This window comes from Theropithecus gelada, chromosome 8 (assembly GCF_003255815.1).
Source record: "Theropithecus gelada isolate Dixy chromosome 8, Tgel_1.0, whole genome shotgun sequence".
In the NCBI taxonomy this organism is placed as follows: Eukaryota; Metazoa; Chordata; class Mammalia; order Primates; family Cercopithecidae; genus Theropithecus; species Theropithecus gelada.
In genome coordinates, this window is record NC_037676.1 from 48,832,060 (window position 1) to 48,859,619 (window position 27,560).

The window sequence follows — 27,560 nt, forward strand, 5'->3', positions numbered from 1 at the left end:
CTCTGAAGGCAACTTCTGGAGTTCTATGCATATATTAAATATTGTTAGCATCATGGAACTAAGTGCATAACACACCAAGGTGACGCTTTTGAAATGAACAGCACCCTTTAATGGATGAACCATAGTTCAACAAATCTCCCCTAGTTCCTGGGACTGCCTTTGCCTTCATGTTCATGGATGTTTTCTTAAGTTGTTGTGACAGAACAAGTATGGAGAGGGAGATTTAAGACCATGCTGAGGTAATTATTGTTGAAAAGAACTGAATTAGGTCAAAATAAGACTCACAAACATGATCTTGATTTTTGAAATTGCTTTATATATTTTCTGATGACCAGCTTATTCCATTATCCAAGCCCAGGTCATGTGTCCCCTCTTTTCTCATTCATTCATTTCCCCCCACCCCCATTCAATAAGCATGAGCACCTGCTATGGGCCAAGCACTATTCCAGGTGCAAGGCATCACCAGAGAGAAAGGAGAAAATGATCTGTGCCATCACAGAGGTAATTGAACATTTTTTAAAAATTATGTTGTGGTGATTAACATAGTTTTGTTATTTAGGCATATTTTGATCTCCTATTAGATATAAAGTGTTTTGATGTCAGCCTCATGGTCTAATTCATGAATATTTTCCCCATTGCACTTATCACAAGGTCTTACCACTATAAAACCATTGAAGTGTGATGATTAAATGAATGATCAAATAGAGGACCAAATGAATCAATATCTGGTCTATTATGCCTGAGCAATGCAATATAATTTTTACTCTTTTGAAATAGCACAAAACAAGCTCAACCTTTCGATTAGAGTCATATAAAATTTGGGGGCACTAAAAAGCTATCATAATAAAATTTTAAAAGTGATCCAAACCTATTTATTTGGAATTTTGGAATGCATTTTTATAACCTAACATAACCAAACTAGGAAGGGAAAAAAGGCTGAAAATGTAGAATGGTATATTTACCTAATACACTTAACACTTAGAAGAGGCCATTAATGTGTATTATAAAATAATGGTATTTTATGAAATTGCAGCAGGGAAGTTTTTTATACTTCCCTAAATATTTCTTTTTGCATAATAATGACTCAATGAACAAAGCTTAGAAATTATCTCTGCACTTTGGTTTATTTAGAAAGAGTTTCCTTTCATGTGTGTAAATGATCTTTGAAGAAATAAGTTACATAGGTAATTTTTTTTTAAATGAGATTAATATGAACAAAATTTAGGGAAGAGAGGAAAGGAAATGTCTATTGGAAATGTCTTTCACTGAGGCATCTTCCTTCCTTTCTGAGATGTCATTTGGGTTTCTCTTATTCCGCTCTGTTCTTTAGCTTTTAATTTCTTCCTATACTTCCTGCCCCAACATTGCCATTTTATCTTTACTTTTTTATATACTTAAATTAATTTGGTATAAATTATTTTTGTTCATGAGCAGACTCAATTACAACATTTTTTATACAAGGTATTTCACTTAACTTTGAAAAATGTTCTTCAGTTTCAAAAGGCATGGGGCAAGGGAAGAATTTATTTCAAATTTATGGTTTTGCCCAGAAATTCAGAGGCAGAGTTATGCAATAGTAGCAAAATGGACTATAGCTCCTCACATGCACACACACATTTGCTTCACTCTTCCTTTCAAGATGCAGGATAGTTAGCATAAGGGAAGGCGAATGTCGGTCACCACCACTTGCCATCAATTTGCAAGACTGATGTCTAGAGAAAAGTTACAAATGATGGAGTTATGAAAGATGTTTGTCTTGAACCTCATAACTTTTAAAAAAATTGGGTATATGTAAAGTTACATACATACTGAAAAGTATATCATACATATACATATGGTTTGAAGAATGGTTTTGATAATAAAATAAACATCAGTGTATCCTCCATGTTAAGAAATCATATCCACCCAGTACTTCAGAAATGCCCTGTGTACTCTTCTTTTCTTTCCTCCAGCAAAGGAAACCACTATCTGGTGTTTTGTGTTAATTATGTCTTTGGTTTTCTTTATGGTTTTGCCACTTACTTATGTATCTCTAAACAATGTATTGTTTAGTTTATTTTTGTTTTTAACTGAGTAAAAAGTGCAAACCTAGCTGTGTAAGAAAAGGAGAATATTGCCACTATACTATTAGAGGAAGGTTCCAGGGAAGGTAAGCCAAATAGAATTTCTGGGCCACATGCTGGTCTCAACTTCCTTTGGAGTTTACAAGTGCCCCTCCTGAGGAAACTGGAAAAAGGACAATTTGATAAGAATTTGTCCTAGAAAGCATAAAGAAATTTGGCAGAAAGGTGGGCTAGATGTGAAACCAGATACCAAGAAAAAGCATGGCCACAGAGAGTGGGCTGCTTTCTGTTTTCTGTTTACAGCCCACAGAGGCCCAACTCCAGCTCTCAGGAGTATATTAAAGCAGAACCTTTCTGCAGGATAAAATGAGAGTCCTCAGCTGATCCAGGCATAAGGCTTAGAAGGGAGAGTGGGGACCTCATTAGCACATGGGCCAGTTCTCCTGAATATTCTGTTCCTGGATTTAAAAAATAGCAGAATTTTAGCAGGAATCCTAGTGATGACAAACCACATCACATTGAATAACACTTTTGTAACCTATATTAGAAGCTCAAAGTACAGTGAAGTCTTCATCTCTAGAAAGAGAAACCTGATATAACTCTTAAATGACATTTCTCCATCTCTGAAAAAAACTTAAACATCAAACAGGTACTACATTGGCTTTAACACAGAATCAAGACAGATCCGGTAAGATCTCATGCAAAGCTGTCTCTCTAACCTCATGTCTCACCACTTTCTCTGTGCTGTGACAATGCTCACATATTTGCACTGCTTGGAACACATCCCATTTTTTATCCCTCTTTGTCTCTGTTCATATTGTTCTCTTGTTTCAGGGCTCACTTCCTGCCTAATTTCCCTGCCAAACTTCTCATCCTTTAAGATTCATATCTGTATTATACAATAGCTATTCCTTCAGCCTCCTAGGTGGTACTTGTCTCTGTGTTCCCGTAATACTTTTCACTTATCACTGGCATAGCCTCATCAAATTGTATTTTAACCTGCATACTCCCCCGCCTTTCTGTGAACTTCTTAAGATCAATGAGTGCAACTCATATATTGTTTAACCATAACTGTATACCATTATCACATCTAAACGCTAACAATAATATCTTATTGTCAGCAAATGTCCAGTGTTAAAAGTTCTCTGTTTATCTCATACCTCATTTGTATTTGTTAATATAGGATTAAAAGAATGTCCATGTATTGCAATTGGTTGATCTCTTAAGTCTCTTTTCGTCTCGAAATTACTCTTCCATTTCCTTTCCTTTTCTTTAATCTGAAAATATATTTGTTGAGGAGCTGGGTGTTTTTCTTTAGAATTTCCATTGTCTTTCCCATGGAGTAATTTTTTATATGCCTCTGACTTTTATATTTCCTCTAAATTGGTAGTTAGATCTAGAAACCTGATCAAGCTTGAACATAAGCATCCATTGACAGATAAATGGGTAAAGAAAATGCAGCATTTTCTTTATATATATGTATGTGCTGCATTTTCTTTATCCATTTATCTGTCAATGGATGCTTAGTTTGATTCCATATCTTGGTAATTGTGAAGAATGCTGCAATGAACATAGGAATGCCAGTATCTCTTCAATGCACTGATTTCATTTTTTAAAATACATATACCCAGAAGTGGGATTGCTGGATCATATAGTAGTTCTGTTTTTATTTTTTTGAGGAATATCCATACTGCTTTCCATAATAGTTATGCTAATGTACGTTCCCACCAATAGTATACAAAGATTTCCATTTTCTCCACATCCTTGCAACATTTGTTTTGTCTTCTTGATAATAACCATTCTAAGAAGTGTGAGGTGATAGCTCACTGTGGTTTTTATTTGCATTTCCCTAATGATTAGGAATGTTAAGAATTTTTTCATATGTTTTCTTTTAAGAAATGTCTGTTCTCATCTGTTGCCCAGTTTAAAATTGGGTTATTCATTTTCTTGCTATAAAGTTGTTTCAGTTCCTTATATATTTTGAATATTAACCCCTTATCAGATGTATGATTTGCAAACATTTTCTCTCCTTTTGTAGGCTGTCTCTTCACTTATTTTCTTTGCTGTCCAGAAGCTTTTTAGTTTGATACAATCCCATTTGCCCAGTTTTGCTTTTGTTGCCTGAGCTGTGGGGGTCATATCCAAAATGTAATCTCCCAGACCAATGTAAAGAAGCTTTTTCCCTATGTTTTCTTTTAGTAGCTTTATAGTTTCTGGCCTTACAATTAAGTATGTAACCTATTTTCAGTTGAGTTTTACATATGGCACAAGAAATCAGTCTAATTTCATTCTTTTGCATGTGTGTATTCATTTTTCCCAAAACCACTTATTGAAGAGACTGTCCATTCCCCGTGGTGTGTTCTTGCTGCCTTTGTTGAAGGTCATTTGACTGTAAATGTATGGATTTCTTTTTGGGCCCACTATTTTCTTCGATTGGTCTATATATTTGTTTTTATGCCAGTACTCTGCTGTTTTATTATACCTTTGTAGTATATTTTGAAGTCAGATGGTGTTATTTGTTTTTATGCCAGTACTCTGCTGTTTTATTATACCTTTGTAGTATATTTTGAAGTCAGATGGTGTGATGCCTTTAGTTTTGTTCTTTTTGCTCAAAATTGTGTTGGTTATTCAGGATTTTTGCGGTGCTATACAAATTTTAGAATTAAAAAAATTTCTGTAAAAACCTCATTGGAATTTTTAGTAGGAATTTCATTAAATCCGTAGGTCACTTTGAGTAGTATAGGCATTTTTATGATATTAATTCTTCCAATCCATGAAAATAAGATATTTTTCCATTTATTATTTCATCTTCAATTTATTTCATCAATATTTTATAGTTTTCAACATAGAAAACAATGTAGAAACTCCCTGGTCGAATTTATTTCCAAATATTTTTTGTATTTTTAAAATGCTATTGTATAGAATTTTATTGATTTCTATTTGGATAGTTTGTGGTTAGTGTACAGAAATGCTGTTGATTTTATAGCTGACCTTGCACTATACAACTTTATGGAATTTATCAGTTCCAAGGGTTTTTGGTGAAATCTTTACAGTTTTCTATGTATAAGGTCATGTCATTAGCAAAGAGGGACAATTTTACTGCTTTCTTTTCAATTTTGGTGCTTTTTATTTCTTTTTCTTGCCTAACTGCTTTGGCTAGGACCTCCAGTACTATATTGAATAGAAGTGGTGAGAGTAGAGATCCTTGCTTTATTACTAATCTTAGAGGGAAAGCTTTCAACTTTTTACTGTGTAGTATAATGTTAACTGTAAGCTTGTCATGTGTAGCCTTTATCATGTTGAGAAACAGAACAAAGGAAATTGGTATATTCTCTCTGTAGTTATTTGATGAGAGTTTTAATCATAAATGAATGTTGAATCTGTCAAATGCTTTTTCAGCATCTATTGAAATAATCACATGATTTTTATCTTTCATTTTATTAAGTCACATCAATTGATTTGCATATGTTAAACCATCTTTGCAACCCAAAAATAAATACCACATAATCATGGTATATGATTCCTTTAATGTGCTGTGGAATTTGGCTTTATGTACTTTTTGAGGATTTTTGTGGTTCATCAGGGATGAAGATTCTTGATTGCATATGTCTATTTGTCTTAATTCTCTATATGCCTATTTTATAATAATTCTTATGTTATTTAATTCCTCTTACTCTTGGTTACCTTTTGGCTGAAAAAATGTGACATTTTTCATAGCAATTATTTGTTTATTTTTAATACTTTAAAATATTTTGATTGGCATATATATACGTACTTCTTGTAATAGAATAGCTATTATCAAAAAGACAAAATACAAGTGTTGCAAGTATGTAGAGAAAAGAGAAACTTTGCACACTGTTGGTGGGAATATAAATTAGTACAACTGTTGTGAAAAATGATATGGTGATTCCTCAAAAATTTAAAAACAGAACTACTATATGATCCACCAATCCCACTTCTAGATATATATATACATATATTTTAATGACATCAGTACATTGAAGAGATACCTGCATCCCTATGTTCATTGCAGCATTCTTCACAATTACCAGTAAAAATATATTTATATATATATATATATATATGTGTGTGTGTGTGTATATGTGTGTGTGTGTGTGTGTGTATACACACACACAATTTTAAAAATTCGTTTTGGTAGAGATGAGATCTCACTATGTTTCCTGGGCTAGTCTCAAACTCCTGGACTCAGGCAACCCTTCTTCCTTAACTTCCCAAAGTGCTGTAATTACAGGTGAGAGCCACTTTGCCCAGCCTGCTTTATATGTTTGAACATATATCATATTCATAAAGGTTTGATGCTGTTGTGTGTTCTTAGTAGATTGTTCCTTTTATCAATATTAATAATCATTTTTGATTTCCTGGAATTTTTACCAGGAAAATTTTTTACTGACTAGTATGGCAGGAAAATTGCTATGTAATCATTATGTTAGTATTTGGCAGATTTTTAAAATATCCCTTTATTTTTTAACACTTTTCTTTTTTTTCAGGTTTATCTTTTGGTAAATAATAAATAGCTACATTTTTATCTTTTTAGCAACCTGACATCTCTGTCTTTTAATAGGTCTAATAAAACAACTCACATTATGTGATTCTCCTTTTTGGGTTCTGCCAACAGGAAGCATTATAATATATCACTTGGCTCAGCACATAGGTAATGTTTGTTCACTTTTGTCTGGACCCTGACCACAGGGAGATTGTGACATAATGCTGGGCCCAGCACCAATGTGAGGTCACTCTCCAGCTTTGGTACTGCACAGAACAGACACTGTGACATATATCTAGGCCAATTGCCTAGGTGAAGTGAATCTCCTCTCTTGCCAAAGTCCTTCCCACAAAAGGGGTTTTAATATATCACTGAAATCAGCATCCAAGTGATGTGACACTTCTGCCAGGATCCTGCCCACAACGTGGATTGTGACATCTCACTGGACCCACAAACATGTAGGTTATGAGACTTTCTTGCCTTATCTCTTGCCACCAGTGATATTGTGCCATTATACCTGAGACCATAACAAAAGCCTAATAACAACTCATGTGCATGGAGCCGGGACATGTGCAGGATGGTGACTCAAACTTTTCCACAAGTGTAATTGTGACATATCCCTTTGCCCAGATCCTGAGTGATTTACTAATTATGTCTATGTATAGCCCACAAGTCAGATTGTGATGAATACCTTGGTCAAGCCCCTTGGTGATTTGACAGCGCTATCTTAACAATGTCCTCATAAGGGATTGTAAAATATTTCTGGACTCATCTTCTAGGTTACATGACTCTTCTCTCCTGCCTGTACACTGCTTCCTTTGGTAATTGTAGCATTTTTAATACTGCATCCAAATGATATGACTTTCATGCCTGGGCCCTGGCAACAGGAGGCATTGTGACAAATTTTGGGGCCCATCATTTAGGTGATATGACTCTCCTCTTCTGCCTGGACACTGCCAACAAGGGACATTGTGCCACAGAGCTGGACCTAGAGCACAAGTTATGTGACATTTCTGATGGGACCCTGCCTACAAAGAGAATATTGAAATATTTCTGGCCCAGCATTTAGGAGATGTGGCTGTTCTGTCTGCTTCATAACCAAACAGGAAATTGTAACATAAATAGGCACAGCGTACATGAATAGTAATGACTCTTGTACGTGGACTCAGCCAATAGAGGATATTTTGACTCTTATAACTAAATTCAGGAACATGCATGATGTCCTGGGTCATCTTCTTGTACAAAGGTCATGAAAGATTACAACATTCACATGTATTTTACAAAGTCTTTGAATTATACAGACAGAGCCAAAGCAGGGCTCAGCACACAGGTGACATTGTGAGTCTTGCATGCACACCCAGCTGACAGTAATGACTGTCATCATCTCACATGGATGAAGCAGACTGTCACTCACGAAAACAGGACATGTGTGATATTGTAAATCTCATCTCTGGAATTTTCTGACAGTGTGATTGTGATATAAATCTTTTCCAAGATTTTCCAAATTACACAAACACCTGTGTAATTTGACTCTCCAGACTTGTTCCAACCCATATATAGGATTGTGATGTCTACCTAGGCCAGCCTCCAGGTGATGTGATTCTCCTGCCTGGGCCCTTCTCTCAGTAAGCATTGTGACATATCACTGGATCTGGCATCCAGGTGATGTTACATTCTTGCCTGGGACATGCCCACCAAAATTGTTGTGACATATTTCTGTGTCCACCTCATACTTGATGTAACTCTCCTCTCTGGAATGGGCCCTGCACAAAGAAAGGATAGTGACATATTTCAAGGCCAGGTACACAGGTGAACGTACTCTTTTGCCAGAGCCATGCCCAATGGAGGGCATTGTGACATATCTCTGGGCCTATCACTGAAGTGAAGTGATGCCCTTCATGGACCCTTACCCACATGGAGCATTGTGAAATAATCAGAGAACCTGTACTTAGGTGATGTAACTCTCTTGCCTGAGTGCTGTCCTAAGAGAGCCTTGTGACATATCTCAGGACCCAGCACCCAGGTGATGTGGCTATTCTGCCTGGTTTCTGCCCACATGCTACGCTGTGACATATTTCTAGGGAAGCACCTAGGTGATGTGACTCTCCTTGCCTGCCTCAGCCCTGCCTACTGGTGACACTGGGACATGTCTCTGAGCCCATAACCTAAGGGATGTGACTCTTTATCTGCCTGAACCTTCACCATAGGAGGATTTTGACACATTGCTGAGCCCAGCACTCAGGATATGTGACTCTCTTTTTTTTTACTGAGCCATTCCCACAAAAAAGGAATTTTGACCTATTGCACAGCCCAGCACCCAGATGATGTTACTCTTCTGCCTGGGTTCTACATAAAGAGGAAATTATGGCATATTGTATATTTCTGGGCCCAGCACCCTTGTGATGTGACTCTTCTGCCCATGCTGGAGCCAGCAAAGTTATTTTGACATATCTTAGGCCCATTATGTAGGTGTTTTGGCTCTCATAAGTTGGCTGGGTTTTTTCCACATATGGAATGGTGACATATTGCTGGGTCCAACACCCAGATAATATGACCAAATTTTCTATACCCAGGCTAGAGAAGGCGTTGTGACATATTACATGGCATAGCATCTAAGTGATGTTACCCTCCTGCCTAGTTTTTACCCACAAAAGGAATTATGATACATATCTTGCTTCAGTTCACAGACATGATGATCAAACTTATATTGGGATTCAGCCAATAGGAGGTATTTTGCCTCTCTTTGTTAAGTTTAGGGCAATATGTAAGGTCCTGGGTTGCATATTCATACCAAGCTCACAGAAGCTTACAACACTAACTTATATTTTATAAACATTTTTGTGGTAGAGAGATTCATAACAGGGCCCAGCAAAAAGTTCAGATTGGGACACTCTGTTACACACCCAAGTGAAATTAAAAGTTGTCCACATCCCACATTTATAATGCCCACTGCTGAGGTCCTGAGTCTAACAAGGGAATACAGCACAAAGTTAAAATTGTGACTTCTATATGTAGATGTGGACACAAGTGGGATGGTGACTCATCTCTGGACCCAGCCCACAGGAATAATGGATGTTATCCTTAACCATGCCTGTAGGAGAGATGTTGACTATCAAACCTGGGTTTAGGGCAATATGTAAGAGTGTGAGTCCATACCAGCATGTAGGCCTCAGAGAGGTTTGCAACTCTCATGCAGGTTTTATAAAGTCCTCAGATGTTGAAGAGAATGTCATACATTGGCCCAGCACACACGTGAGACTGTGACTCTAATATACACATTCAGCTAAAGGTTAACGATGTCACCCTCAAAGATGATGAGATTGTGTCATATCACTGGGCATAGTACCCAGGTGCTGAGAATTTTGGCTCAAATTTCTTTCCATGGGTGCAATGTTACATATCACTGGGTCAGAATCATGATCATGTGACTCTTCTACCTGGGCCCTGCCAACAGGGGATATTATCACATATCTCTGGGCCTGCCAGCTAGGTGGTGTGTCTCTCCAACCTGTACCCTGCTCCCAGAGGACATTTTGAAATATCGCTGAGTCTAGCATCTAGGTAATGTAACTCTCTTTTCCTGCCTGGGTTCTGCTTACCAAAGGAATTGTGACATTTGGCTAAATGAAAAACCTAGGTGGTATGTCTCTCCTCTGTTTTCAAGAGTTTGTATCTGTGCTGCATTCTGTTTCATTACTTTGGTGTTCTACCTTTATACTGGCACCAAAGTTCTTTGATCACTGTAGGCTTGTTTTGTGTTTGGAAATTATTAAGTGTAATGCTTCCAATACTTTTCTACTTTTTAAAGATTGTCAAGCTTTTCAAGGTCCCCTGAGATCTTACGTAATTTTGTGGGTTTATTTTTTCTATGTTTGGAAAAGTATAATTTAAAATTGAAAAGGGGTGTGTTGAATGTATGGGTCACCTTAAGCAGCATGGACATCTTTGCCTTATTATGTCTTCTAACCATCGAAAAAGAGCATACTCAAAAGTTTGTTGTTGGCCAGGCCCGGTGGCTCATGCCTATAATCCTAGCACTTTGGGAGGCTGAGGAGGGCAAATGGCAAGGTCAGGATATCGAGACCATCCTGGTCAACATGGTGAAACCCCTGTTTCTACTAAAATACAGAAAAATTAGCTGGCCATGATGGTGTGTGCTTATAGTCCCAGCTACTCAGGAGACTGAGGCAGGGAATCACTTGAACCTGAGAGTTGGAGGTTGCAGTGAGCCAAGATTTTTTTGCCACAGCTCTCCAGCCTAGCAACAGAGTGATACTCTGTCTCAAAAAAAAAAAAAAAAAAAAAGAAAAGAAAAGAAAAAGAAAAAAGCTGTGTTGTTCAATTTTTATATTTTTTGAATTTTTCAGCTTTTCTCCTGCTACTGATTTCTAGTTTCATTCCACTTGCACTATAAATAATTGTCTGTAAAATTTCAATTTACAAAAAGTGTTAAGTCTTCTTTTGTGGTGTCACATGTGTTCCATCTAGGAAAATGTTTTATGAGCTGTTGAAAATAATGTGTATTCTCTTGTCTGTATATACATTTGTTAGGTGTAATTATAGTATAGTGCATTCAAGTTTTTCATTCCCTTATTGATAGTCTGTCTTGCTTTATTTATTACTGACAGTGGGATATTGATATGTCCTTTTTTTATTATATTGCTGTCTATTTTTGCTTCAATTGTGTCAATGTTTGCTTTGTGTGTTTGGGAAAACTGTCATATATTTATAGGTTCTCAGTGAATGAACTCTCTTACCGTAATTGAATACCCTAGTTTATCTCTTTGAATTTTCACATAAAGTAAATTATATGAAATATGACAGTTTTCAACTTAATAAGTTGTTGCCTCTTCTCCTCTCATTTGTTTAACACCTGCGTGGAATGCATTTTTCATCTTGCCATTTTCAGTCTATTTTTTTAATTAGTTCTGAGGTGATTCTCTTGAACATATGACATAGATAGATCTTGATATGGATCATGATATAGTTAGGGTTGTTTTTTTTTCCGTTTTGAAGGATACTTTCGCTGGATATAGTATTCTTGCTTACACTCTTTTTTTCCAGTGTTTTAACTATGTCATCCTCCTCCATTCTTGCCCAAAAGATTTATTTTCATAAATTTACTGGTAATCTTGCAGAAGCATACATATATATATCATATCTCTTTTTTCTTCCTGCATTCCAGATTCTCTTCTTGTCTGTGACTTTCAAAACATTGTTTATGTTGTGTCTTGTTAGAAATCTCTTTGTGTCAATCTTAGTTGAAATTTGCTAAGCTTCTTGATTTTCTTATATTTTTTACTAACGTAGAAGTGCATATTAGTCTTTTTTTGTACTTCTACTCCACAATATTTATTTCTTTTTGTGCCTTTTATCTTTTTGTTGTTTTCATTTTTATTTTATTTTATTTTATGTGTTTCCATTTTATTTATTGAGCATCACTGAGGTGGTAATTTTAATTTTGGGGGTTAATTTATTTTTTTCTTTTAAGAAATAGATCTAGACATTCATTCAAATTGTCTCAGGTAATTTTTACATCTCCCTTTTTTATAACTGATTTCTGGATATTCATTTTTATCTTTGACCCATATTATCTTGATATTTTGTATATGTTGTAATCGTAGGTTGAAATTTGTATAACATAAAGCCATATGTCAAAATCCTTATTAAGTGGCTTTTGTCTGGGGAAATACGATACCAATTTTTTAGGCTAAAGATTCTCAGAGTCTTTCAAGCCTGTTCTATGGAAGTTTTATCTGGTCTTGTGTGTTTTTTAGTTAAAAAGCATTCCCCATGTTTTTTCTTTTCTTTTTTTCCTCCTTTTTTTTTTTTTTTTTTTTTTTTTTTTGAGTTGGAGTTTCACTCTTGTTGCCCAGGCTGGAGTGCAATGACATTATCTTGGATCACTGCAATCTCCAACTCCCAGATTCAAGCAATTCTCTGGCCTCAGCCTCCCAAGTAGCTGGGATTACAGGTGCCTGCCACCACGCCTGGCTAATTTTTGTATTTTTAGTAGAGATGGGGTTTCACCATGTTGACCTGGCTGATCTTGAACTTCTGACCTCAGGTGATCTGCCTATCTCAGCCTCCCAAAGTGTTGAGATTCCAGGCGTAAGCCACCACTCCCAGCCATTCCCCACGTTTCTTATTGAAATCCTGTAGTCAGTTGCTATACCAATTTTCTGTCTATGATACTGAAGTGTTTCTTCTCTTGTAAGAGTCATTTACTTTTGTTCTCAGTTGTCCCAAACTGTCAAAGTATACCACCTTTCCTTTCAATACTGTCATGGAATATAGAAATTAGTCTTTGGTAAGGTCTCAAAAAGCCAGAAGCATGGACACAGGTGCCACTATTTTATTTATTTTTGGAAGGGAAAGACAGGAGTTAGAAGTCTGTATTTAAAGTCATCATAGGATGAAGAATGGCTGTGGTGGGTAAATACAAAATACCCTTTTACACTTCTGTGTGGTTCTCGGTATATTGCTCACTTCGGGTGCTGCACACACTTAGCTGGTTCTTAGACTTCTCACAAAGGCATTTTGGTCAGTATATTTCTGTTAAGTTAATATGTTTATAAAGGAATTAGAGCCTGTGGTACTTTATTGTCAACTTGTTAGTGTGCTTCGTGTAATTATATGGTTGTAAAGTGTATTCACCTGAATCTAATGAGGAATAAATTTTTTTAAATTCACCTGGGTCTTTTCATTTTACTGCAGAGATATTGCTGGAGCACGACATAAAAGATTCATTTCAAAAAGTGATTCTGATAAAATATGGAAGCTGTGACCTTAATAGTTTATTTAAAGAAAGACTACCAAAGTGTTGCTAATTGCAAGGGGCAGAAAGCAGTTATAATGGCCTTCATCAATGTTTGTCAACTACCCATAGCAAAACCTGTCAATGTAATAAATGTGGCAAAGTTTTTGAGTTATGCTCAATCTTTACTGAACATAAGAAAATTTTTAGCAGAAAGAAATACTGCAAATGTAAAGAATGTGGCAAAGACTGTAGGTTGTTCTCAGATTTTACTGAGATTTTACAAAAGAGAATTCATACTGCAGAGAGATGCTACAGATGTGAAGAATGTGGCAAAGCCTTTAAAAAGTTACTGATCATAAACGAGTTCATTGTGGAGAGAAACCCTACAAATGTGAAGAATGTTTCAAAATCTTTACCTGCTCCTCAACCTTTATTCAACACAAGAGAAATCATACTGGAGACAGACTGAACAAATGGGAAGAATGTGGTAAAGCCTTTAAGTTTTTCTCAGACCTTACTAATCATAAGAGAATTCATACTGGAGACAAACCCTACACATATGAAGAATGTAACAAAGCCTATAGGTGGTCCTCAGACTTTACTAAACATAAGATAATTCATACTGGAAACAAACCCTACAAATGTAATGAATGTGGAAAAGCTTTTATGTGGTTCTCGGCCCTTAGTAAACATAAGAGAATTCAAACCGGAGAGAAACCCTACATCTGTGAAGAATATGGCAAAGCCTTTACCCACTCCTCAACCCTTATTAACCATGTGGAAGAGAGACCTTACAAATGTGAAGAATATGGCAAAACCTTTAGGTGCTTCTCAGACCTTACTAATCATAAGATAATTCACACTGGAGAGGAAACCCTACAAATGTGAAGAATGTGGCTAAGCATTGATCTCATTCTCACACCTCATTAGAGATAAGAGAATTCATACTAGAGAGAAGCTCCACAAGTGTTAAAACTATGGAAAAGCCTTTAATGAGTCCTTGTATTGTGTTCAACATCAGAGACTCAATACTGAACAAATGCGGTATAAAGGTAATGACTGTTGAAGAACATTTAATATCTTGGAAGGTCTCTAAGAACTTGTTTTATAACCTGGGTGCTTTTGTGTTGGACATATATAGCACTTTACTATTATGTAATGCCCTTCTTTGTCTTTTTTAAATCTATATTGATTTAAAGTCTGTTTTGCCAGAAACTAGGATTGCAACCCCTGCTTTTTTTTCTGTTTTCTATTTGCTTGGTAGATTTTCCTTTTTCCCTTTATTTTGGGCTTATTTGAGATGGGTGTCTCAATTACAGCATACCATTAGATATTCATTCTTTATTCAGCTTGCCACTCTGTTTTGTAATTGGGGCACTTAGCCTATTTACATTTAAGGTTAGTATTCATATATGTGGATTTGATTCTGTCACTATGATCTTAGATGGCTATTTTGGACATTTGTTTATGTTGTTGCTTTATAGTGTCAGCAATTTATATACTTTAGTGTGTTTTTGTAGTGACTGGTAATAGTCTTTTTCTTATTTAGTGCTTTCTTCAGAAGCTCTTGTAAGGCAGGTCTTGTGGCAATAGATTTCCTCAGCATTTGCTGATCTGAATAGGATGATATTTATTTTTCACTTCTGGAGCTTACTTTGGTTGGATATGAAATTCCAGGTTGGAACTCTTCTTTTAAGAATGTTGAATATTGGCCCCTAATCTCTTTTGACTTGTAGGATTTCAGATGAAAGGTTTGTTGTTTGTCTGATAGGTTTTTTTTTGGAGGTTACCTGGCCTTTCTCTCTAGCTGCCTTTAACAGATTTTTTCTTTCATTTTGACCTTGGAGAATCTCATGATTATGTGTCTTGGGGATGAACTTTTCATGGGGTATCTTACTGGGGTTCTCCACATTTCCTGCGTTTGAATGTTGGCCTCTCTATCTGGGTTAGGGAAATTCTCATGGACGATATCCCAAAATATGTATTTCAAGTTGTTTTCATTCTGCTTATTGCTTTCAGGCACTCTCTTTAATCGTAGATTTGGTTTCTTACATAATCCCATACTTCTTAGAGGTTTTGTTCATTCCTCTTTATTCTTTTTTCACTCTTGTTGTCAGTCTTATCTCAGAAAACGAATCTTGAAGCACTGAGATTCTTTCCTCTGCTTGGCCTATTCTGCTGTTAATACTTGTGATTATATTACAAAGTTTTTTATTGTGTTTTTCAGCTCTATCAGGTTGGCCACATTTTTCTCGATTGGCTGTTTTCTCTATCAGTTCCTGAAATTTTTTCCCTTCCTTGCATTGGGTTGCAACTTACTTTTGTAGCTCAATGCAGTTTATTTCTGTCCATATTCTGAATTCTACTTCTGTCATCTTAGGCCTCGCTGGAAACGTAATTTGGTAATTTGGATGAAATAAGCCACTCTGGCTTTTTGTGTTTTCAATATCTTTGCACTGACTTTGTCTCATCTTTGTGGGCATATCTTTGAGGTTGCTGACCTTTGAATGGGGTTTTCATATTTTTTATCCTATTTGATGGTCTTGAGTATTTGATTGTGGTATAAGATGTTTGCAGCCAACAGGCTTTGTTCCTGGGAGATTTTTTGGTGGTGGTGGTGGGGCGGGGCAATGCTCAGCTCAAATCTCAGAGGCTGCATAATCTCAGGAACTTGTATTGAGCCCCAACTTTCTTCTCTGGCTCCATGATATTTGGAGTCCACCACTCTATGGGACTAAGGTCCCACAGCTGCAGCAGAGTGCTAGTGGATATGGAGTTTCTGCCTGTCTTTGGACATTCACCTCAGTGGCAGAAGCAAACCAGCTAGGAGTGGACTGGGGGGTACCTGCTGGAAACTGTATATGCTGTTGCACTAAAGATGGTATTGGCTTGGAGCAGAATGTTGGCCAGCACGGATTTTTATGCCTTCTTTGTGCGCCCCCCGCTCTCCATAAGGAGTAATTGTGGAGAGTGTGAGAGGATACCCTGTTCTCTGCACAGTGTTAGCACAAAGGCAGGGGTAGGGTTTTCTGCCTCTTTGCCCACCAAAGCTTCATTTACAATGCCAGTTGCTGGGGGTGACTAGGGCATACTGCATTCCTATTTGCTGGTGGGGAAAGCAAAGCCAAACCTGCCTTTGCTGACATGTGCCAGCAAAGAAATATGGGGATTTGCCTTCATCTCGGGGGAAACTGCAGTATGGGGAAGAAACATGTGGGCTGGTGCAGTCATAGGGGCTGCCTTGCTGGAGCTCCTCAGGTGTCAGGCATGGCCCACCAGGGCAGATGCTATGGTATGGGCTTCCAGGGTACCTGTGACTGCCCTGTAAGAATCTGTAGCCAGACTGGGTCCCTGGGGGAGGCCAATAGACCAAGCAGTGCTAAGCTGGACCAGGTTCTTATGATTTCCAAGACCATCCTGCAGAAGTTAAGTTCAACAGTTCCCCTAGGGCTAAAGTCTCTTATGGGAGAAAGTTGAGTCCAGGAAAATGACCATCACTGACAACACTTTATTACAGATGCTCTCATGCCAACCCCTCTGGGAACCACATGAACTGGCTTGCTGCCCCATCTCTTTGCTTGTTTTCTGGGGGCTGCATCTCAGAGAGATGTAGGTCAGCAATCCCTTAGTACATTCAGCCCAGGACAGAGGATCTACTGTTTCAACCAAGTTATGGATTCAGTGTCTAGGGAGGAGCAGTGGGTAGTTTCTGGGACCCATGGAAGATGAACTGCCCTCCTCTCTTGGGTAAACTGCAGCTTGTTTGAGGTGTGAATAAGACACTTAGGGTTTTGGATTTATCAGTAGTCTCACAGTAGCAAGGACAGTTCTACTGCAGAGGCAGTGGCAGAAATATTTTCAGTTGCCCCTGGAGGCTCTGTCCAGGGAGCTACTAAGTTGCTACTGGCTCAATACCTCTGGCAATGATTGGCTAGTGGCCCAGGCCTGGAGACCTGCCCAGTGAGAATATATGAGAACAGGCACTCACATAACAGTCTGGCCACTTCTCTGAGGGGCTGCTGCAGTATGCTGGTGTCCACTTTGCAGCCTCTAGTCACCTCAGATTTTCCAATACCTAAAGTGATCACCAGTGAATGCTGCAAAACAGCAACGATGGCAGCATGCCGTTTTCTGTGGAAGCTCCATCCTACAGAGTTATAGACCTGTTTCCAGCCCAAAAGCCCCTGTAGGAGATAGCTGCAAACCCTTGTTGAAAGGTCTTACCCAGTGAAGAGAACATAATTGGAGACGCACTTAAGAAAGCAGTCTAGCAACATTTTTGTAGGACAGCTCTGCTGTGCAGAGGTACTACTTCCACTGACAGTTTTTTGGATTCCCCAAAACCAGAAGCCTGAAACAGCTAAGTCATGCAAACAGCAAAAATGTCAGCTCACTCTTTGCTCTAGGAACTATATCACAAGGAGGTTTCAAAATTCCATCAACCAAAGAGCACCAGTGGTGGTAGCTGGACACCCTAGTTGGGTAGTACTTTCTAGTGAGGAAGAACAAGTTTGGAGAAAGGCTTTAACAGGCAGTCTGGTCATGTCTTTTTAGAACATCTGTACTGTTCTAGGAGATCCTTTCTGCCCCAGTCAGCTTGAGCTCTTCAAAGCCTGAGGGCTGGAATGACTAAGCTGCCCAAGCAGCAAAGACGGTGGGCCACTCCTCTTTCTGGTAGCTCCATCCCAGGGAGGTGCAGTGCTCCTGCCAATGGTTGGCTGGAATTCTAAGCCAGTAGGCCTTATCCTGTGAGGCATTGTGGAAGTGGGTCCTACAGACCATCACTATTCAGCCCCCTGGATTCCACCTCTTTCCTATGGGTATGTACAGGGGAGTAACCTCCTGCTTTGCTGGAGTTGCAGCTACTTTTTCTGGGAAGCCTGGAAAGCCAGAATATCTATGGCTCTTGAATCTCTGCACAGGCCTGAGCGGCTGCTCCGCTGACACTCCATGTGGCTCTGTGTGTTCAACTGAAGGCCTTGGTGAAGTGGATTCATAAGGGTATCTCCTCACCTCGGGGTTGCAAAGATCTGTGGGAGAATCGTGGGTTCCCAGGGTCCGCATGCACTCACTGCTTTACTGGGTGGGGAGCTTCCCTTGGCTCCATGTTGTTCCCAGGTGGCCCATTGTCCTGCCTTGCTTTACTCCATTCTCTACAACTTAAGTTGTTTCTTTGATTAATCCCAATGCAAATACCTGGATGTTTCAGTTGAATGTGCTGTATTTATGCCCACCTTGCATTCCTCTCTATGAGAGCTGCACAGTCTAGCTGCTTCTAGTCAGCAAACTTGATCACTTTTCTCTAAAAGGAATCTATGTTTTTATAGTAAAAGTATTTAATATATTTTCAAAAGCAAATATTGATATAATTTAACAGTTACATTTGATGCTATGTCTTATTTCTAGAATTTATGTGAAAGAATATGGTCAATGGTTACTGCACCAGATTTATGGGAGATTCTTCTATATTAGATAGACAGATTTATATACTTTCCCATAGAAGATTAAGAAAACTGAAATCTAAGAAAAATGAAGACATTCTAAGCGGAAAGGCCACTTAGGGGTTGGTTTACAACAGTATCATAAGTGACAGGATGATAGGAGAGTGGTAAGTGATCAGGATAATATTCTGCATAGTAAGAGAAATGATTTGAATTTTAGAAGGAAATTGCTTTACCATTTGTAAATTAAGGTAATTACAATACAGTGAATTTCAAAATGCCTTTTTATTGACAATGTGTGGACTTAACTTGTTTTAATAAACCAAAATTGTTGTTATTGTGTTAAGGCCATTTTACTTCGAATGTGTACCTTGTCACTGATGTTAACTTATCCCAACTTATCCGAGGTTGTAGGTAACAGATGGTAACAATATACTATTGTGTGACAGTGGAATAACATCCTAGTGATTCCTTTGTCAGTGGTCTTTATCTTAAAATAATTTGGAAAATATGGTTCCTACAACTTACATTTTTGTTTTTCTTATAACTCCAGGTTATTATGATGGGTTGTAATGAAGATTATGTGAGTATAATGGAGCTATTTGTTTCTGAATTCTGAACAACTATTTACAAAATATCCTACTTTTTTCTGTTAAACATATGACTTCTCTGGTCTGCTAAACACATACAGACCTTTAGTTTTGATTTACATGGATTTAAATATGCAGATATATCACTCTAAAATAAAATTTAGGTGTGTAACAGATTTATAGAGAATAATCATATTTGTTTATGGTTGTGTACCAACTTTGAGAGGAAACGAAAAATATTAGAATGAAATAGATAATTTTACAAGTGTTGATAACTTGCTAGCAAACCAGAAAGTTCAAAGATTTTGAAAGCAAATCTATTTTATCTGCTTTGTATTAAGCTCATTTATCTAAAATGTTACTGCTCCTGGCTTAGAATCATCTTGTGCAAATTCTCCTTTTTTGTTGTTGTTGTTTGTCTGTTTGCCTGTTGCTCACCATAGACATATAATCTTTATTAAAAATACAGAAATTAGCTGGGCATGGTGGCGGGGTCTGCAATCCCAGTTACTCAGGAGGCTGAGGCAGGAGAATCACTTGAACCTGGGAGACAGAGGTTGCTGTGAGCCAGGATCACACCATTGCACTCCAGCCTGGACAACAAGAATAAAACTCTGTCTCAAACAAACAAACAAACAAAAAAGTCTTTGTATAATCCCCTCAGAGATTATGAAAGTGACTTTGATAAAATTTAGTGGTATGCACAAAATAAGTTTCACATGCAAGTGATTTAACAGTGCGTGTATGTTCTTTAGCACATTTTATATTTTGTTTCCATTAGAGAATGCTATTTAATCCAATTTTTGTTTAGCTATTGTTCATTTTATTTTATAAAATTGACATAATTTAGTTTATTAAATTTATTGGGCCAATTTATTCAAGTGAACAGTTCAACATTTAATAAGTCATGAGGTATTTTTTGGCATAAACATGAAGTAAACAGAGATAATACTGGTTATGTAATAGAAGCTGCATAATTAGAAATAAATATTCTTTTTTAAATTAGCCTGTGGTGTCAGGTGAAAAATTGAAAATATCTATAGTAAAGAAATGCCATTAATTCTCCATATGAAGAGAACATAATTGTACCTATGCTGCACAATTGACTCTCATAACTGAAACAGGAAGAAGAGATGGACCTTTTACCAAAATGAAGTGAAAACCTTATAAAAATTTTCAGATTATGTTTTTCCATTTAAACATCTACTGAGGTAGGTAGAAAGCAAGTCTATTCAGTCAAACCTGGAATTGCTGACACATGTGAAGAGTATGCACCACAGGTGTCAAAACCTAAAATGCCCTGAACTATTTTCATTTAGATTAATGAAATATGGTTTTAGTCTTCCTCCTCTCTATTCTGGCTTAGACAAAATTATCAAGTCATTTCAAGTAGATTTGATTCTAGATCTTTTTTATTTTTATTTATTTATTTATTTGTTTGTTTGTTTATTTATTTACTGAGATGGAGTCTCCCTCTGCTGCCCAGGCTGGAGTGCCGTGGTGCGATCTCGGCTCACTGCAACCTACTCCTCCTGGGTTCAAGCAATTCTCCTGCCTCATCCTCCCAAGTAGCTGGGACTACAGGGCCTGTCACCATGCTCAGCTAATTTTTTGTATTTTTATTAGAGATGGGGTTTCACCATGTTAGCCAGGATGGTCTCGATCTCCTGATTCCGTGATCCTCCCACTTCAACCTCCCAAAGTGCTGGGATTACAGGCTTGAGCCACCATGCCCAGCCTTGATTCTGGCTGTTGACACAGCACATCCTCAATTTATTGTCTCTGAGGATAGAAAGGTGTGTGATATGGAAGAACAAAACTGAACATTTGTTATACCTAAGTAAATTTTATTTCTGCCCTGCTGTCCTGGGTAGTTCTGGCAGACATTACTGGAAGGTAGAAGTGGGAAACAAGCCTAAATGAAAATTGTGTGTGTGTCTTCTTAGGAACTGGCAGGATCAGCCTTCAGTTCTGGGTGGATTTGGGGCAATTGGGTGATATATAAAGAATGGTTATGTTGCATCAGGTCCTAAGGCAACCTGGCTTCTTCCAGTAGTAAAACCCAGTAAGATTGGTATTTTTTTGGAGTATGAATTGGGTGAATTTAAAAAATAATATACATGATAGATTTGTTCTGCATATTTTAATGATTATTTTACAAGACCTGTTTGGCCTTATTTCTATACTGAAGCACATTCTGAACGTCGTAAAGTCTCTTTGTTATCAGATACTGAAAGATAAAGAATGAGTAAATGAATCTGTTTCAGTTTTTGTGGGTAATTTAGCCAGTAAATTTAATCTCATTTCCGTAATCTTTAAGTTTTACTACTGAAGACCAGAATAGATTTTTTTCACCTAAATTTTTGCAACTATAAAAGCATGTTCATAATGTGACTTTCATAGATACTATGAATATCAATTGTCAAGTGTATTGATTTCTAATATAAAGTCTTTGAGTATTATGTCACCCAACATATCCAATAAAATGTTTTTAAGTTGCCTATTTAAAAAATCTGTCAATTTTGAATTACACACCTAGCTAAAATTTTTTTAAGATCTAGGATAAGATGTAAAATAATCAGACAAGTAATACAAAGTAAGTTTACTGAAATTTTTTACTTATTTAAGAAATCTAATTACATTTTAAATAAATTGCTGTCATCTGTTATTATTTTTGTAACACTTTTCTTAAGATTTTGCCTCTAAAACAGGTAACAATTTGAACAGAGACGGAAACAAAAATTCGATGATTGTCATGAAAATAAATTTCAGGAAAACAAAAGGTTTGTATAATGACCTAATAAAAGTAATTTAAAGGATAAAAATCTTAATATTTGTTTTTACACATTATTGGGCAAAAGTAACCCTGAGATAGTAATATGCAGAAAATACTATTAATTATATTTTTGAGACTCTCTTACTGACTTTGCCACTTAGAGAACCTCCAGCACAGGCCCAGGATTCCCTAGGCATTTCTTCCAGGAGAATATCCAATGGAAATGAAACAGAAGGCCATGTCCACAAAGATATATCGATGCTCACCTCCTAGAGACCAGTGGATGCAGGTTGCAGAAAGAGTAGGCCCTTCTTGGATGTCCATGGAAGGGCTATGGGCACCATCCTGGAAAAGGGGCCTGGAACTCCACTGAGCCCTCCTACCTGCAGGGGACTCAGAGGGCCCATGGGAAGGCCAGCCTAGGTGCTCTGTCCTGTCCTTGGCCCTTGAATCCTGCCTTACCTGGTAGCTTTTTCCACAAAGAAATCAGAATGGCAACTCCCAATGCAGCCCTACTAGAGGAAGGAGATCAAGAGTGTCAAGGCCCACACCCATCTTGGCACATTAAGTGAATTATTGATTATCTAGTCCATAAGTTAGAGCAGAATGTGCTGCTGTGATCCCTTGAGATCTCATTCTAGGAGGAAACCTGGGTGGCACCTACTTGAGTCTGTGCATTGGAGGAAGGATGGACAGGTCACCTGGGCTTCAATGTGAATGTGCCCTTAGCCTACCCAGGGAGACATGGGCTTGACAGTGGCAGATAGCAGACATGCTGAGCTGTCAGATGGGCACAGAGAGGTAGGAATGAGGGGTCCTTGAGAGAAGAACCCTCTCAGGGCCCTGAACTCAGCCCAGAGATCCCCCAGCCTTTTGAAGCACAGGCTGTACCTGGAGATGCAGGGTGGGCACTGTGCAATGGCCTGGTAAAAGTGGGGTGGGCAACCAGTCACTGAGGGGCTTTCATTGCCCATTTTTCTGAAGAGCAAATTGAGCCCCCAAAGCCACAAGCCAGGAGGGCCAAAAGCACTGGGCTGAAACATCACTTTTTTTTCTTCACTGGTTCCCATAAGCCTCAGACTTCCCTCGGCTTGCCTGAAAACTTCCTGGGCTTGCCTTGAGGAAGAAGATTCCTCTTCCTTGTGAGTGTAGGCACAGAAGCAAAAAGACTTGTATGGTAAGCCCACCACAGTCACTTTTGTGGGCCCACCTGGGCCTCCTCACTTCACTGGGACTGGCCTGTGAAACCCAACTGGAATTCCAGAGTCCAGGATTCACATTTGGTTCAGCACCTAGGCCAGAGCAGATGTGGGCCTGTTAATTCCATTACACAAGGCCCAAATCAGAGAACTGGCCTGACTGTTCAGCCGCAGCAAGGCAAGAGTGTGTGTACTGTTCCAAGCAGGTCCCATTCTCTTCCTGCCTCCAATTATTTCACCTGCAACTTGTCATTTGTACTACCTCTTTCTCTACCCCCCACATCCTATGGTTTTTGAAATTCCTCTGCAGACTGCATGAGCCAAGCATTAAGGGTCACAGTGCTCTAGCCTACTCAGGCTGTGCCAGGAAGATAGAGCTCTCAACCAACCTTGACACTTAAGAGTCATGTGTAAATAGTAACAGCTCTAGCAGGAGGGCTGTCACATACTCAGATTCTTTTTTGGTCTCCATACCAAAAAATATGTTCGAATGACAAGGCAAATAAGATAAAAACCTGGCAGTTCTGCCTTTTAAAGGGCAGCCTCAGCCTGATCACCCTGAACCACAATTTCAGGGTCTGGTTTAGCATGCCCCACCTTGGAAAATAGTGGAACTGGGGCCCCAGAGTGTCATGGGCCAATGAAAATCTGGACAAGGGCACCTCAGCAGCCTGTACACACCTGTAACAGGAACAGACCCTACCAACTAAGAAGCCATCTCGTAAACTTACACAACCGTACAAGCAATGTGCACACACATCAGGCCTAATAGATAAACTGCTGTCAACCCAACAATTCAAGAAAAGACAAAAAATTTTTTGAATCTAGGGTTTCAGGAAGAAGAACGTCCACTGCCTGAACCAGCCTGTATGATGGATGCAACTGACAGTGTCGACTTGGGCATGGAGACTGACCCTATATAAAAATTGCTTCTGAGTGTTCAGAGTTCCAAGCTAAAAAAAATGTAGTAGTGGCCTGGCTGTGTGCGGTGGCTCATGCCTGTAATCCCACCACTTTGGGAGACCAAGGCAGGCAGATCACCTGAGGTCAGGAGTTTGAGACCAGCCTGACCAACATGGAGAAACCCCGTCTCTACTGAAAATACAAAATTAGCCGAGCCTGGTGGCACATGCCTGTAGTCCCAGCTACTCGGGAGGCTGAGGCAGGAGAATCGCTTGAACCCAAGAGGTGGAGTTTGTGGTGAGCCAAGATTGTGTCATTGCACTCCAGCCTGGGCAACAAGAGTGAAACTCCATCTCAAAAAAAACAAAACAAAACAAAACTAGTAGTGGCTAACCTGGAGATTGTTCTTTATCTATGAGGAACATCTGAGCCCCTGGTCTGTCCTGGGCATGGTTATCTTGCTAAGCCCACTGACACTGGACTTTCTCCCCTCCATGTAAATCCCCAGTAAAACTCCATATCTCATTCACTGGTACTGAGTCTCTGCTTTGACACCTTGAATCTGGTGCCATTTACATGGGAATCGAAGTTGATACAGCTTACCCCATAGTGAGGAAGGATTTCAGGCTCTGCTCAATGTGTTTCAAAGCTCACCAAGGCATCAGCTATAGAAGGATACAGTTGTTCTCTTTATCACTATCATCCTTTTTTCCTTAGATGCACAATCAGCAGAATAACAAGTAAGATGAAGAAGAAACATATCATGGTCAGAAGCAAGATTAATGCCAGAATAAGCAGTGACCACTTGGAAAGCAAAAGGGAGCATTTTGCTTTCTCCTGTGGGTGGCCCTCAAATTCTGTCATCACTTTCTGGCTTCAGTAATAGTTTTTCAACTCCATCCTGGCTCTGGGGAAACTATGGGCCCTGGGTGGTAAAAATTTTCACATAATCTTTGTGCAACAAAGCTTTCACTTGAAAAAATATGACCTCTCTGATCATGAGCTTCTAAGCAATCTGGACAATGCACAGCCTAAAAACCTATGAAAGGGAGATGAGTAGGTCTGAGGGAAACAGTTGCCCACCTTTTTGCTTGGCAAGTTCAAACAACTGGGAAGGTAGACAAATGTGCAGAAGAGGGCAGCACAGTATAACTCCTCATTGTGTGAGTTTACAACCAAGAGTTTTCAATCCTAGCTGTGAGAGCTCCAAATGAAAACCAGAAGTTACTTCACTATGCATCTGTTGATGATTGATTGCACCACATTTTGTCTATCATACTAAGGAGTCTTCGCTGAGGATTTTCCCACTGAACATATAGAGATACTGACAGGAAAAGGTAAAATAGCAACTCCATGAAATCATTAATTGAAGTGTAGAAATGTTCATCTTCTCACATCATTGGCATTTTTGCACATATTTTCATGTATATCTACCCATAAAGCTGACATTTTATAATAATTAAGTTATATGTCAAGTTAAAATTAAAAAAATATTTTTTTCAGCCACCCGTGGCAGCTCGCTTGAGGTCAGGAGTTTGAAACCAGCCTGGCCAACATGGCAAAACTCCGTCTCTACTAAAAATAAAATAAAATAAAAAGTCAACTGGGCTTGGTGGCACACACCTGTAATCCCAGCTACTTGGGAGGCTGAGGCAGGAGAATTGCTTGAACCCAGGAGGCAGAGGTTGCAGTGAGCCGAGATCGTGCCACTGCACTCCAGCCTGGGCAACATAGCAAGATTATGTCTCAAAAACAAACACACTAAAACAAAAAAATTTTTTTAACAACAAAAAGACACACATATGGCCTAGGCATGCTCTGGTGGAGTGGAGTGGGTGTGGAGCCTGTCCTGGGAAAGAAGGAAGAAAAGTCAGTGCCCTGCATTATGTGTGGGGGATCCATTGGGACACAAATAAAGAGGCAGTCAGGGCCTTGGCATAGCAACACTGAGGCTCACAGTGGACTTCCGAAAGCAGCAGAAATGACCTGTGACCCTGAATGCTAGATGGGCCTGTAACAATGAAAGCTCTGCCCAGGGATCTTAGCAATCCTGCTAGGAGGTCCTGACTATACCCTGGATTGGAGACTCCTGAAGTAGAGTGGCTGGCAGAGAGCCTCAGCAAACAGGAGTCTTGACCACTGTGGCTGGGCCAATCTAAAATAGCTCATTTATTCTTTTTTACAAAACAAAATATAGAAAAATAAAGTGAAAAAATGAAATCAAGAGAAATAAAATAAAATTTAAAAATAAGTTTAAAGTAATTAAAAATAGTAAGGACACATAAACTGAAATAAAATAGAGAAAAATAAAGAGAAATAAAATTAAGATCAGTGAAAATAAATAAAATGAAGATGAACTTAATAAATACAATAAAATTAAGAGAAATAAAAGAAATGAAATAATTTGCAATGCAACAAAATAAGAAAATTTTTAAGAATGAGGAGAAAAAACTGAAAATAATAAAGATAAATACGGAGAAAGAAAATAAAATAATATGAAAGGATATTAATGGAAATAAATAAAAGAAACAAAAAGAAATTAAATAAAATGTTACAAACAAGATACAAATTGGAGAAAATTTGAAATGAAGAGAATATAATCAGAAAAATATAAAAGAAAATTAAATTAATAGAAAAAATGAAAGTAAATAAAAATAAATAGTAACAAAATAAAGACAAATACGCAGAGAAATAAACGGTTAAAAAGAAAAACAAGGCCTGGGGATAATCTACAAAACACTTCACCCAACAATAGCATAATACATAATATTTCTAATTACATATGGCACATTTTCTTAGATAGGCAAACTTCTAGGCTAGAATGCAAGTTTTAGCATGTTTAAACAGATGGTAATCACAAAAAGTATTATTTCTGACTACAATAAAATATACCTGGAAGTTAAAAATCAAAAGAAAACTAGCATGTCTGCATACATATGAAAACTAGACAAATTATTGAGCATACTATTTTTCAAGAATTAGAATGTGCTAGATTCTTTAGATGTTAATAGTATTTGAAATGATCTACAGATCAATCAGATCTCTTTCACAAAACCAATGGTTCTTTTTGCAGATGTACTAAAATACTCTAAAATGTTTGAGTCAATATTTAGCTGTGTCACCCAGGCTAGAGTGCAGTGTCATAATCATGGCTCACTGTAGCCTTGACCTCTCCAGCTCAATTGATCCTCCCACCTCAGCCTCACAAGTAGCTGCACTGCAGGTGCATGCCATCATGTGCAAGTTTTTGTATTTTTTTTTAGAGACAGGGTTTTACTATATTGCCCAGGCTGGTCTCAAACTCCTGGGCTCCTATAATCCAAC

General features: G+C 38.2%; 2 pseudogenes; both read left to right on the forward strand.

The window, feature by feature from the left end:
- Positions 1 to 13,268: 13,268 nt before the first annotated feature.
- On the forward strand, positions 13,269 to 14,300 carry LOC112629735 (annotated as a pseudogene).
- A 5,030-nt stretch (positions 14,301 to 19,330) lies between these two features.
- Positions 19,331 to 21,599, forward strand: LOC112630155 (annotated as a pseudogene).
- The last annotated feature ends 5,961 nt before the right edge of the window (positions 21,600 to 27,560 follow it).